This window comes from Dama dama, chromosome 12 (genome assembly GCF_033118175.1).
Source record: "Dama dama isolate Ldn47 chromosome 12, ASM3311817v1, whole genome shotgun sequence".
NCBI lineage: Eukaryota > Metazoa > Chordata > Mammalia > Artiodactyla > Cervidae > Dama > Dama dama.
In genome coordinates, this window is record NC_083692.1 from 20,288,079 (window position 1) to 20,300,115 (window position 12,037).

General features: G+C 43.5%; 1 protein-coding gene across 3 annotated transcripts in view; it reads right to left on the reverse strand.

Annotated features, from left to right (window-relative positions):
• The window catches only part of RGS6 (regulator of G protein signaling 6), a 584,468-nt gene extending 572,780 nt beyond the window's left edge, over positions 1 to 11,688 (reverse strand). For all 3 annotated transcript variants that reach the window (XM_061156754.1, XM_061156753.1, XM_061156755.1), the window contains exon 1: positions 11,552 to 11,688. The gene's annotated coding sequence lies outside the window, so the exon portion shown is untranslated. The remainder of the gene's footprint in view (positions 1 to 11,551) is intronic.
• Positions 11,689 to 12,037: the final 349 nt, after the last annotated feature.

The following is a 12,037-nucleotide window of genomic DNA, read 5'->3' on the forward strand; positions in this document are numbered from 1 at the left end:
GAATCAGTCCTAATGAGATGGATGAAACTGGAGCCCCTTATACAGAGTGAAGTAAGCCAGAAAGATAAAGAACATTACAGCATACTGACACATATATATGGAATTTAGAAAGATGGTAACGATAACCCTATATGCAAAACAGAAAAAGAGACACAGAAATACAGAACAGACTTTTGAACTCTGTGGGAGAAGGTGAGGGTGGGATGTTTTGAAAGAACAGCATGTATATTATCTATGGTGAAACAGATCACCAGCCCAGGTGGGATGCATGAGACAAGTGCTCCGGCCTGGTGCACTGGGAAGACCCAGAGGAATCGGGTGGAGAGGGAGGTGGGAGAGGGGATCGGGATGGGGAATACGTGTAAATCTATGGCTGATTCATATCAATGTATGACAAAACCCACTGAAATGTTGTGAAGTAATTAGCCTCCAACTAAAAAAAAAAAAAAAAAAAAAAAAGTCTGACAATTCCAAGTGTTGACAAGTATTTGGAGAAACTGAAACACTCATAAACTGATGATGGGAGCATAAACTGGTACCAAGGAAATCTCTTTGTAAGGCCCTCCTAAATTTGAATATATGTCCCAGAGATCCAGTCTTAGGAGTGTAACAAACAGAAACCTATTCATACGTATGCCAAAAAACACATACAAAAAAATTATAGCAGCATTATTCACAGTAACCCTAAACTGGAAATGTCCCAAATACACACCAATGGATGAAAAAACTGTGAAATGTAACTGAGTGGGTTGCCATACAGCAGTAAAAATAAACTATTGCTACATACCACACCATGGATGAATCTCTCAAACAGTATTGTGCCTAAGAAGAAACAAAAAGAGTATATACATATAATTCCATCTATATTTCACATATTTCAAATATGAGAAAGATATGCTGTTAGAAATCAGGTTAGTGGTCACCACTGGGGAAAGAGGATATGCAGTACTGCTGGGAGGGTGCAAGAGGTAGTTTTGGGGGCAACGGTAATATTCTCTCTCTTAACCTGGGAGAGACAATATACATGTATTTATTCCTTGAAAATTCACTGAGAAATGAGTTGTATACTTTTCCAGGAAGAATGCAAATATTCTTGGAAAAGGATATAGCATCTCTGATTCTCAAGGCAGCACTCACATCATCTAAAGCAGTGCAAAAAGTGATGAAATTGCAGAGAGATGGTTGTAGGGATGCTGGAGGAGCTATCACCACTATATCTGTCACCACTATACACATACTCAATTACTCTGTGTGTAGGCATAGACCAGGAGCAATGATCACAGAACTAGAGAAGGGATACAGAAGTGAAGCAAGATTAGAAACACACTACTTAAGGGATGCTTCACATTACCCAAAGACTTTATTTTGAATAAAGAAAGTCTTCCAACTCTTACAAAATATCTCAGAACTTCCAAAGAGTGGTTGAAATACTCTGCACTTGTTCTTAATAACTTTCTGAAAGTGAAAGTCGCTCAGTCCTGTCCTATTCTTTGCAACCCTGTGGACTATACAGTCCATGGAATTCTCTAGGCCAGAATACTGGAGTTGAGTATAGCCTTTCCCTTCTCCAGGGGATCTTCCCAACCCAGGGATCGAACCCAGGTCTCCCACACTGCAGGCAGATTCTTTGCCAACTGAGCCACAAGGGAAGCCCAAGAACACTGGAGTGGGTAGCCTATCCCTTCCCCAGTGGATCTTCCTGACCCAGGAATCGAACTGGGGTCTCCTGCATTACAGGCGGATTCTTTACCAACTGAGCTTTCAGGGAAGCCCACTACTCCCCAACAAATATATCCAAAGTCTTCAGCCAGTTTAGAAGTTTGAGGTAGATACTTTGAGGTAGATAGTTTCAGGTAGAAGTTTGAGGTATTTTTTTGCCCAGTATAATACTGTATGTGTGTGTATATATACACACACATATGTTAAGTTTACATCTGACAGAGAAAGACGGGCTTGTGAACCGTCCTCAGCAAAGTATGCCATGCCACAGGACACACCGATTGGACAAAGACAGACATGTGAGCCTACTCAGGACCAATCAGGATCCTTCTGTGAGGGGTGAGGTAAGAACACTGGAAGAAAGAAGGCCCTTCCCCATGAGGGATTAGTCTGAAACCCTATGAAGGGAAGGAGATTAATGACTATCTTCTTTTTGTCTAGTGGCACAGAAGGAGGATATCAAGATGATGAGGTGTCGTAAGAAGTGCTAATGGTATCATTTAAGTCCCTGGATCCAGCCATGCCTGAATTCCCAGATTTACTAGTCAGATTAATTCCTTTTTGCTTCAGTTGGTTTGAATTTTGTTTCAATGCAGTTGTTTTTTTGTCTATATCCAAGATAACTCTGAGTCACCATTATTACTATTACCTTTATTATATATATATATATATATATATATATATATGGCATTCAATTCCTTCAATAGACTGGCCCCAATTTTCACTTCTTGTCTTGTCAGTCACTATTTATCCAGGTATAACCAACAATGTGAATAATTTCAACCACAGGAAAACTTTCCTCAACCAAGAATTCTCAATAAGCAAAGTTCAACTTAAAAAAACCTAATTCCAAATACTGATAGTCAACTGGTCATTCCTGTTAAGCATAATTTGAAAATATAAGAAACTGGGGATTAGAAATGGATTTTTTTTAAGTGGAGGAGTATGGCAGATGGCAGGCTGGGTAAGTGGTTTTTGCAGAGCAGCTTTTGAAAGCTAAAGGAAGCCAAAGAAAGGAAAACCTAGAATTGACAGCATATGCTTTGGCATAAAGCTAAATACCCTATGTGTTAGGGTGAGACATCTGAGAACTTCCTAACTGGTCATGCCAAGCAAGTTAAATTAAGTTTATCCCAAGCTGTATCTACTTCCCCCTTGAGCCACAGGATGATCTGGGAGTCAGTGGTCACTCTCTCAGTCTGAAAGTCAAAAAGGCATTGAACATTTGGACAGTGAGCCTGACACAGTGGGTAGAAATGCCCATTTGCATGGAAACTGTGCATTGACTGTAATAAAGCAAACCCACTTTCTCTTGTTTCACTGCAGGGGAGCAAACTCCTTGCTAACAGTGAGAAGTAACTAGAAATTCACTGTGACATATCCTCCATTACCAACACGAGGTGAGGAAAATCACTCAGTCTACCTTGGTTTCTCATTTCACCTGCAGTAAACATAAATATTTAGTCAACAATTTTCCTTACAACCTAAATTACCCTTCCCTGTTTCCCCTTAGTTCTAAGCTCATCTACCCAAACTGAAAGTACCTGACTCAATCGAGAGGTATTAAAAATCCTTTGCACACTCTGTCACCTCTATCCTTTTACTTAGACTGAAGTGCCTCAAGCATGCTTTGACCACCTCTATCCCCTGCCCCATCTCTGCACACCCCCAACCCCTTGGTCCTCCAACACCCAACTCATCCACTCAACCTCTTCAGTGAACTCTCCCTCCCACATTCCATGTATACATGCCTGTCTTACCACATCCTGTTAATCCATCTTTCTCCCCCTCAGCAGAATTTAAAACTTCCTAAACACAAGAGCCACATTTGATTAATCATCATCTACAACAGGGTCTTCAGTAGTGGGACTGCTGACATGATGAACAAGCAGGACAAGGAGCAGAGAACAATACCAGAGACCTTAGACCAACAGGGACTTAGGATAGGGGCCTGAATATTCCCCCACCCCCCCAACTAAGAACTGACTAAACCTTAGATTTCCAGGAATACTCTCCCTTTCAGAAATGCCCTCAAAGCAATCATAATTTCTCAGCCCTGTTCTGCACCTGGGGAGAACACAGATCAGTAGCATTAAGTGGTTTTGTCTAATGTCACAGCAGTCAAGCCCCTAAACTACCTGCCATTCTGAAAGTTAAAGTGCCCTCCCCTTAAAAAAAAAAAAAAAAAAAACTCAAATATAATCAATAAATGTATTCTTTGTGAATGCATCCTTTCTATTTTGACCAGCTGCTGAATCAGTCTTTGTTTTAGGATGTACGGTCAGCAAAATAACATAATGGCAGCTTCCTGTTCGGTTTGGAATCTAAATACTGTAACACTTACATAGTGGCTTCAGGGAAAGATATATAGGATATTTAAGTTGTTGTCTTTCTTCTACAGCGGTCATAATATGCAGAAGGAAGGAGAAGAAAAAAAAACACCACCTCAAACAAGTGTTCTGTTTGGATTGGGCAGTGTAGATCCCTATATTTTTCTAACTGGAATTAGTCGCTAATGACTAAAAATGGATGAAAAAATGAAAAATGAAAAAATGGTGGGCATTCTGAGCAGCACACCCTTTGCTTTAACACAGCCCTCACCTACCCTAAAGCTTCTCAACCCTGAGGTCTGGCACCAGAAACCATTCATCGTCACACATGGCTGGGCTTTTTAAAAAAAGGAAATTGCTTTCTGGCTCCCATCTCTCTTTCAGAAATGTGGCAGAGGGCCCCCAGTTTCAAGAAAACTGAGGACGTACATTTATTTCTAGGAGTAAAAACTTTCTACATGTTTTACACACAAAGCGTGATTTGGATAGGGAAAAAAATGCAACTTAAGCTAACATTGTGCAAGAAACCCCACTTGTTTCATTCATCTGCTTTACCTAACTGGCTCTGTGTTTGAGTTTGCAACCCGCTTTACTAAGGCTTTTTCCTCTCTTCATTCATTCTTCAATCAGCTCTCAAGCGATGACTATAAACCAGAATCTGACAAATGGTGAAGCAACAAGAGGGAATAAAACAGAGTCCTTGCTCTCAGGGAGTGGACATTTTAGTGGATGGAGACAGACAACAAATGAAAAACATATAATGCAATGTCATGGTGATAAAGCTGAAGAAAACTAGAACAGATAAGGTAATAAAAAGCAACGCATAGAACCAGGAGTTTTGTTTTAGCTACGATGGTCTGGGAGGACATGATGATGAAGATTTTACAGTATTAGCTCTTACTCTGAAAGCAAACAATAATTGGCTTAACAATTAGTTTAATTATTATTATTAACACCTCTTACCTGAAAAGCTTGCTGTTATCCCCTCTGTTCAACCTATGACATTTTTGCCTCGCTCCCGAAGCCTCTCTTCCAGGTCTGATTATACAATTTGCTCTCTCTGAACTAGACGGTACTTACTGTCTTCATCATCTACTTGCTACATAATCTGACATAAAATTCCATACTTTATGCTCCTAAACCATCACTTAACATCCTTTATTGTTTATTTTCTATTCATTTCTATTTCTCTCTGAAAGAACTGAACTGATCTCAAGGGAAGGGTCTCTGTTTATCCCTGACCTAGTGATATATCCACAAGACTCGGGATTTTGGGTCAGAAAGACCTGGGTTTAAATCTTGGTTTTAATAACTCAATAACTATCTGACCAAGGGCAAGTGGCAGAACCACTTCTTCAACTTCAGCTTCTTCATCTGTAAAATGGGAGTGATACCACCTAATTCTTATTAAAAACTTGGCTCTCCAATAGCTTTACATGTTCAGTTGTTCAGTTTAGTCACTCAGTCGTGTCTGACTCTTCGCAACCCCATGGACCACGCGTGCCAGGCCTCCCTGTCCATCACCAACTCCCAGAGTTTACTCAAACTCATCTCCACTGAGTCAGTGATGCCATCCAACCATCTCATCCTGTGTTGTCCCCTTCTTTAATGTACTAATAGTTATAAGGTCAGTCCCCTGCCATATGACAGCTCCACAGCTTTGTAGGCTGGGCAACTTTGGGCTTAGGAATCCAATTTCTCTCAAGCATATCCTGTGTCTTGCCTTGCAGTGGGGCAAGATAAAACCAGTGGGAGAGACAAACATGGATGTACAATTGCAAACTAGGTTGGAGGACCTCACTATATTGTGGCTCTAAGGTGAATCTAGCCAGGCAGAATCAAGCAAGCGATAAAAGTAAGGATTATAACCACTTTACCGTGCATCCTCTGTGTAACTGCCCGTGCACCTGCACTCAAACCAGTCCATGCATCCACCCTTGAAAAGGTCTATGCACCCACACCAGGTCCAGTCTACACTGCACTACTATTAGTCCATCCTGCCTTCCATTTTCACCGCCCTGCCCCCCTACAGAGCTGTCACTCTGCAGGTCAACGATTCAGCAAATATTTACCAAACCCCTACCATGCAAAGGCACTGTGAGATACCTAGAAAATAGAGGATCACAGCACAGGGCCTCGTCCGGTGTGGGTCATAGTCTGGCACAAGAGTATCAATGCAGCTGCAGCCCCCGTGTTTCATTTCTCTTCCTGCTGGTGACCAGTGACCTTTAGGCTCAAGGAAATCTTTGGCTGCCACAGGGAAGGCCATCCTCCACTCCACCATTTCCACTGACTGTTTGGGCCACATCCTCCAGGGTCAGAATCACGGAGCAGCTTTCTCCGAGGCAGGGGTAGAGAACCTCCCGGATCTAATGCCTGATGATCTGCAGTGAAACTGATTTAATAATAATAGAAAAAGTGCACAATAAATGTAACAAGCTTGAATCATCCCCAAACCATCTCCCTACCTCCAGTCTGTGGAAAAATTGTCTTCCACGAAACTGGATCCTGGTGCCAAAAAAAGTTGGGGACCGCTGCTCCAAACAACTCAGAAGTTCCTCCAACGCCCGGCTGATAGAGCAGGCCCACAGGAGCAGAAAAGAGTTGGAAACCATTGCCCTGAAATACCAATTTCCCACCAGACTCACGCTAGAGGAGGTCACAGAGAGGACGTGGCTTCCAGCTGACCTGAGAGCTGAATGGGCACTCGGAGGCTTCTCACCCCTCCCTCGTGCCTGGAATGTACATTCTGCCCACCATCCCCCAGGGAGCCATTTGCAAGGACTGTAGCCTTGAGACAGTAAGTGGCTGAGACCGTCTGGACTGAAGATGTGACTGATCCCAGTTAGAGCCTCAAAACAGAAACACAGGCCGGAAAAAAAAACTTAATTTTGTAAGGTACTGGCGGGTGGGTGCAAGGAGCTACCCCTCTTGCAGTGTCTAAGACAAGCCTCTTATGTAAGTTCCCTTGCTTATTACATTTGCCGCCTACCAATCTGCTGCGTTTCCCTCTTTCTTCCATCTCCGTGTCCTCCGTGTCTGGGGGCTGGTTTCAGATTTCGTCCAGGGAACAACCAGGGTTGTGAATAACTCATTATCAAAATTATCAGAAAACAACAACTATGACGTAACAGGGCCCATCTTCTCCAGCTACTGGGCCTCCTCCGCCCAGGATCCTATTTTTCTCATCACAACCACACATATGCAAGGGGTATATTCTTTATTTTTATTTTACAGATGAGGACACAATGAACGGGGTGTGAAAAGCCTGTTGTGCTACTTGAAGAGCCATGTGTGAGCTGTGTGTGAGCTCAGGGCTGGCCTATATCGGGTACCTGGGGGCCGCTCAGGATGCTCTCCTGGATGCGTGCGTCCCCTTCCCCCACCCCCGTGCAAGGAAATAGCCTCCAGGGTAGGGCAGATAGTAGTGGACAAGGGAGTTCCATGTGCCAAAAGTGATTTTTTTTCCTTCGATGGTTTTACCAAGGTATTTCAAAAGCTTCAACAGCTGTCTCCACCACAACTCGCTTGAAAAGCCTCACTCACAGGAGCCACTGCTCTGTTCAGATTTCACTATTGACATTTTTCTATTTCCATCCTTAAAAATGGGTGTCCTCTGCACTCTGTGTTTCTAACAAGGAACTGGAAGAAAAGGATACTTTTTTTTTTACCCACAAAGTAGCCAGGCAAGGAAGATCAACACGTTCTGACCTGGAGTTTCAGCCAGCTGGAACCTCCCAGCTAACAAATGCACTCACTCACCACCCTTTTCTCTTGTTTCCTCGGTCATAAGAAGGAGATCTACGTGGTCGTGGTTGGAGACTGGTCAACATGAGGTCAACATGAGCTAAGGAGCGGAGGTCTGCCTTTTGAGGGGTAAGGGGTAGAGTCTGGACCACTGCTTGCTTTAGCCACTGCCTTGGTACTTGGGATAATTAATAGTGAATTTCCTTCCCCTTATTGGAATGTGTATGTGGTAGAAAATGAATTGCCTTTTACAGGTCTCAGGGAGGCAGCCATGAAGCACTGGAGGAGTTTTGTGGTTTCTCAAGCAGGTACTCCGAGTTGTTACTTAATGTAACTCATTAGGTTTAATGTGCATTTTAATTGCCTACTTGTGAGCAGTTTTTGCTCTCCCTGCTCTTGGAAGAACTGGGTTTCATGACTTATTATTACTCTTATTACAGATTTAGTGGTTCCAAATGATGGGTGATGAGCTCTTTTATCTCGACTGCTTCGGAAAGTTGTTTCCCCAAGGAGAAAACTGATAAGAGATTCAACAATGTTTACTAGGCACCTACCAGCAGGTACATTCCTAGGCATGGGGCAGATGGATGCAAAGACAACTGCAACAGTGTTTCTACCCCCAAGGAGCTTACCAGCTGATTCTCAGGGTGGTCCAGCAGAATCAGCATCATCTGCAGATCATCCTGTTAGAGATGTAAATTCTCAGGCCTCACCCCAGCCCAGCCAAGTCCAAAACTCAGGGGGTGATCCTAGCCATCTGCATTTGAAAAAGCCTGCTTCAAACAAAGATCACCCTCATCAAAAGTCAAACTGACAAATATGTGGTTAGCTTATTGAACTAAATCTGAAAGTGTCATTTGTCCACTAAGGAAACAGGCCCAGAAGCCAAAAGTCACGCAAGGAGTTGGTGGAGGAGTTGAAACCAGAACTCAGGTCTCCTACAACCATCCCTACCGCCACTCTGCATGGCCAATGCTCTGTTTCTTTTCTGATACTTCAAACCCTAAATCTCATAGGGAGTACTGCCAATCCCAAATGCAAACCTTGGTTTTCAAAGACGACAGAAAAAAGAGAAACTACTTTTTTAAAATAAAGACCATAACAAAAATTAAAACCTGATCTATCAAAGCCATCTATCAAACTAGCAGTAATTTCCCAAGCCTTTAACACACATCCAAGTTTCATTTACAATTTAAAAATGGGGGTGGGATAATAGGAAGAACGGTAAAAATTCAAGGAATAATGTGATCAGAATATAGTCTACAGGAACATAACAGCATGCAGAAATGTCAACAGTGGTTCACCTTCTGTAGGAGAATTACAAATGATCTTTTTTGGGTGTGTATTTTCCTGAATTTTTCCCAATGGTTATTTCTTTTGTAATCAAGAAAAGAAGTAAAAGTGTTTTTTTTTTTAAATGTTACATCCATATCACTCAACATGAAGGTTTACTTTGTAATTCTATTTCTTTCCATACAGCAGGATAGTGTGTGTGTAGTAATTATTTATATCATGCCATATGTTACAATGAAGATGAAATTCTGTAAATATATTCCTTCCAGCTGGCACTGAAAATGAAGAGGTTAAATGCTTCCCTAGGTTCAAAGCACTATGAATTAAGACAAGCTAACTGTACAGCTAAAGGAAAAACTAATCCCAGTACTGAGATCTCTGAGATCATCTCTTGAAAAATGTTGATGTGACACATAGCTCCTTACTCATATCTCCCTGATGTTTAACCCCTGGCACAAAACAGGAGGTCTGGCAATTCCTGGCAAAGTCTTAGGGGTTCAGGGGATAAAATGCATGGGAGAATATCAGAGAAATAAGAAAGAGAATGATCCTACCATCACATAAAATTCTGTCATTGTGGACAGTAAGACACTCAAAATTACTGGCAAATGTCATTGCCCAAAATATCCTTTAACTTTTTTTTTCTTTCTCAAGAAATGTTTGCTCAGTTAAAAAAAAAAAAAAACTATGTTGGCTATCTCATTCCATAAATCATAAATTAACAAATAAATAAGGACTGTCATTTAAAGGGACATTTCTGCCACAAAAGCATTGCTGTAAAGTTTCACTTGATAAGACAAATTTGTTGCTGGAAGAAAAGCTAGCATGGTTTCACTGAAACTCTCAGCAATATAAATTCAGTGCATGTTAATTAAAGTTTCTTAAAGGAGACAGGGAAGTGAAGTTAAGAACAAGTGTAATTATTACGGAAAAGGAAACACCAGTGGCTACCAAGTTCATCCAAATGCCTCACCACAGCTGACATTTCTGGAATTTACACTTTCAGGAAAGGACAAATTATTTAGGCTATATATACATATATGTAGTAATATGCCAACATTTACAGTACATAAGATCACCATATGTACACAACAGATCTGCTTAGTATCGGAGAACTCAGAATGGATATACCATCTTGGTTTTCACTGTTCAGCATGTGAGCCTTTGCTTACAAGGACCCTCTGAAGAATCTCCAATTTCCCTCAGTCCTCTGCTTGCTTTCTCTCACAGGGGAGTCCCACCCATTGCAAAAACAACAAATTAATTAAGAAGAAGCCAAGACTATAATGACTGTACCACTCAGAGAAAGTTTCCCACCAACCTCTTCAGTGCCAAGGCCATGTAATCACTTACCTGCCTGTGAAAAGTGATCTAGAAAAGCCTTACCTATTAAGTCAAATCTGACCGTTTCCTTTCAGGCTAGCTTTTTTCTTTTCTTTTCTCTTTTTGGACAACACACACAAACTTGTAGCTCAGTCTCTAACACCATCCCGACACTTACAAGCCCAGTTCTTATTCTTCCATCTCTCACCATCCTCTGCTAAGAAAAAGGTCCAATGTTAGGTTTTACCTAGGAGTGCTTATTTTTGCAGTTTCACTTTGGGACTGCTAAAAGGTATTGATCAGAAACTACCTGCAGATCCAGCTGCTGAGCACTGATAAATGCGGAGGGAACAATTTCAGGCCAAGAACAAGACCCAAAATATCTTCAAATTTGTAGCGTAGAAATGCCACTCCTCTCAACAAGAGACAAAGAAACAACGTCCCTATTCCATCAAATTAAGTAATAGTAATAATAAAATTCAGCAGCTTCCATTCTGAAAAAATTAAATGTTCTGGGTCAGTTTTCTTTCCTGTCTCGCTGGGCCACTTCTTACGCAGCCTGACAGTGACTGTAAACACGGTCTCGTCACGCAACCCGAGTTGCCATCCTCACGGAGCAAATTAGCCACGCGTCCCCTCCTGCCGCAGTCCCCAAACCAGCAAACCTCACCACCCAACCCTCCTCCACGCCTCGCCGCCCGCTTTCTTTTCTTCCAGCCCACAAATGGGCGAGCTTATCCAGAGAAAAAGTTAATGAGGTAACGCTGCCCCACCTGAGATCGCGGAATCAGAAGACTGGAAGTCCCTAAAAGCACGTACCCTCTGCAAGCTCGCCCCGGCCGGTGAGTGCCTCACACCCAGAAACCCAGGAACATGATTTCTGTGCAGACCTGCGCCCACCCCACACAACTCCACACGCCAGCTTGCCTAACCACTTATGTAAGCTCGTGCCTCTACAGTCCCAAACTGCACACACACACACACCAACACCTGTCACGTATCTGAAATGGACAAGCATCCACACCCAGGAGATGAAATGAAATCAACACACAGGAACCCGAGGGGTGGAGGGCATCGCGTTGGAAAACATCTTTTTCCCCGTTTGTGTCTTGCCCCTTTTTTGTCACAACTACAATTACCTTAGCAACCAAAGAATTTCCTTGACTCCCTCTCCGGCTTCAGAAATTTCTCCTAACGCCAAGCATGCGCCAGGTTCATGGTGAAGCTAGAGGAGCCCAGGGATCGAGGGGTCGGCAGCCTCTTGGGGGCAGAAGGGACGTCTGGGTGCGTCTCCGCGCGGCTCTCCCGCGTCTCGCCGGTCTTTCCGAGTTTACGCGGTGGCGAGCGCCGGGGCTCAGCGAGCAGAAAGCGAAGCCCGGGGCCGGCGCGTAGACGCGGCGGGTCGCATCGTGCCAAGGCGCGGGGCGCTCGGGTGTCTCCACGCTCTCCGCGCTCCCGGGCGCTCCCGGATCGCCCGCCTCTCCCGCTCCAGGCCGGCAAGGTCCGCGGAGCTCGGTCCGCCCCCTCGGCGCCCGCCCGCCCGCTCCTGCAGCTCCGGGAACCCGGCGCCCGGGCGGAGCTCAAGCTGCCAAGCAGGGCCGAGCGCAGGAGCTGCCCCAAGTCGC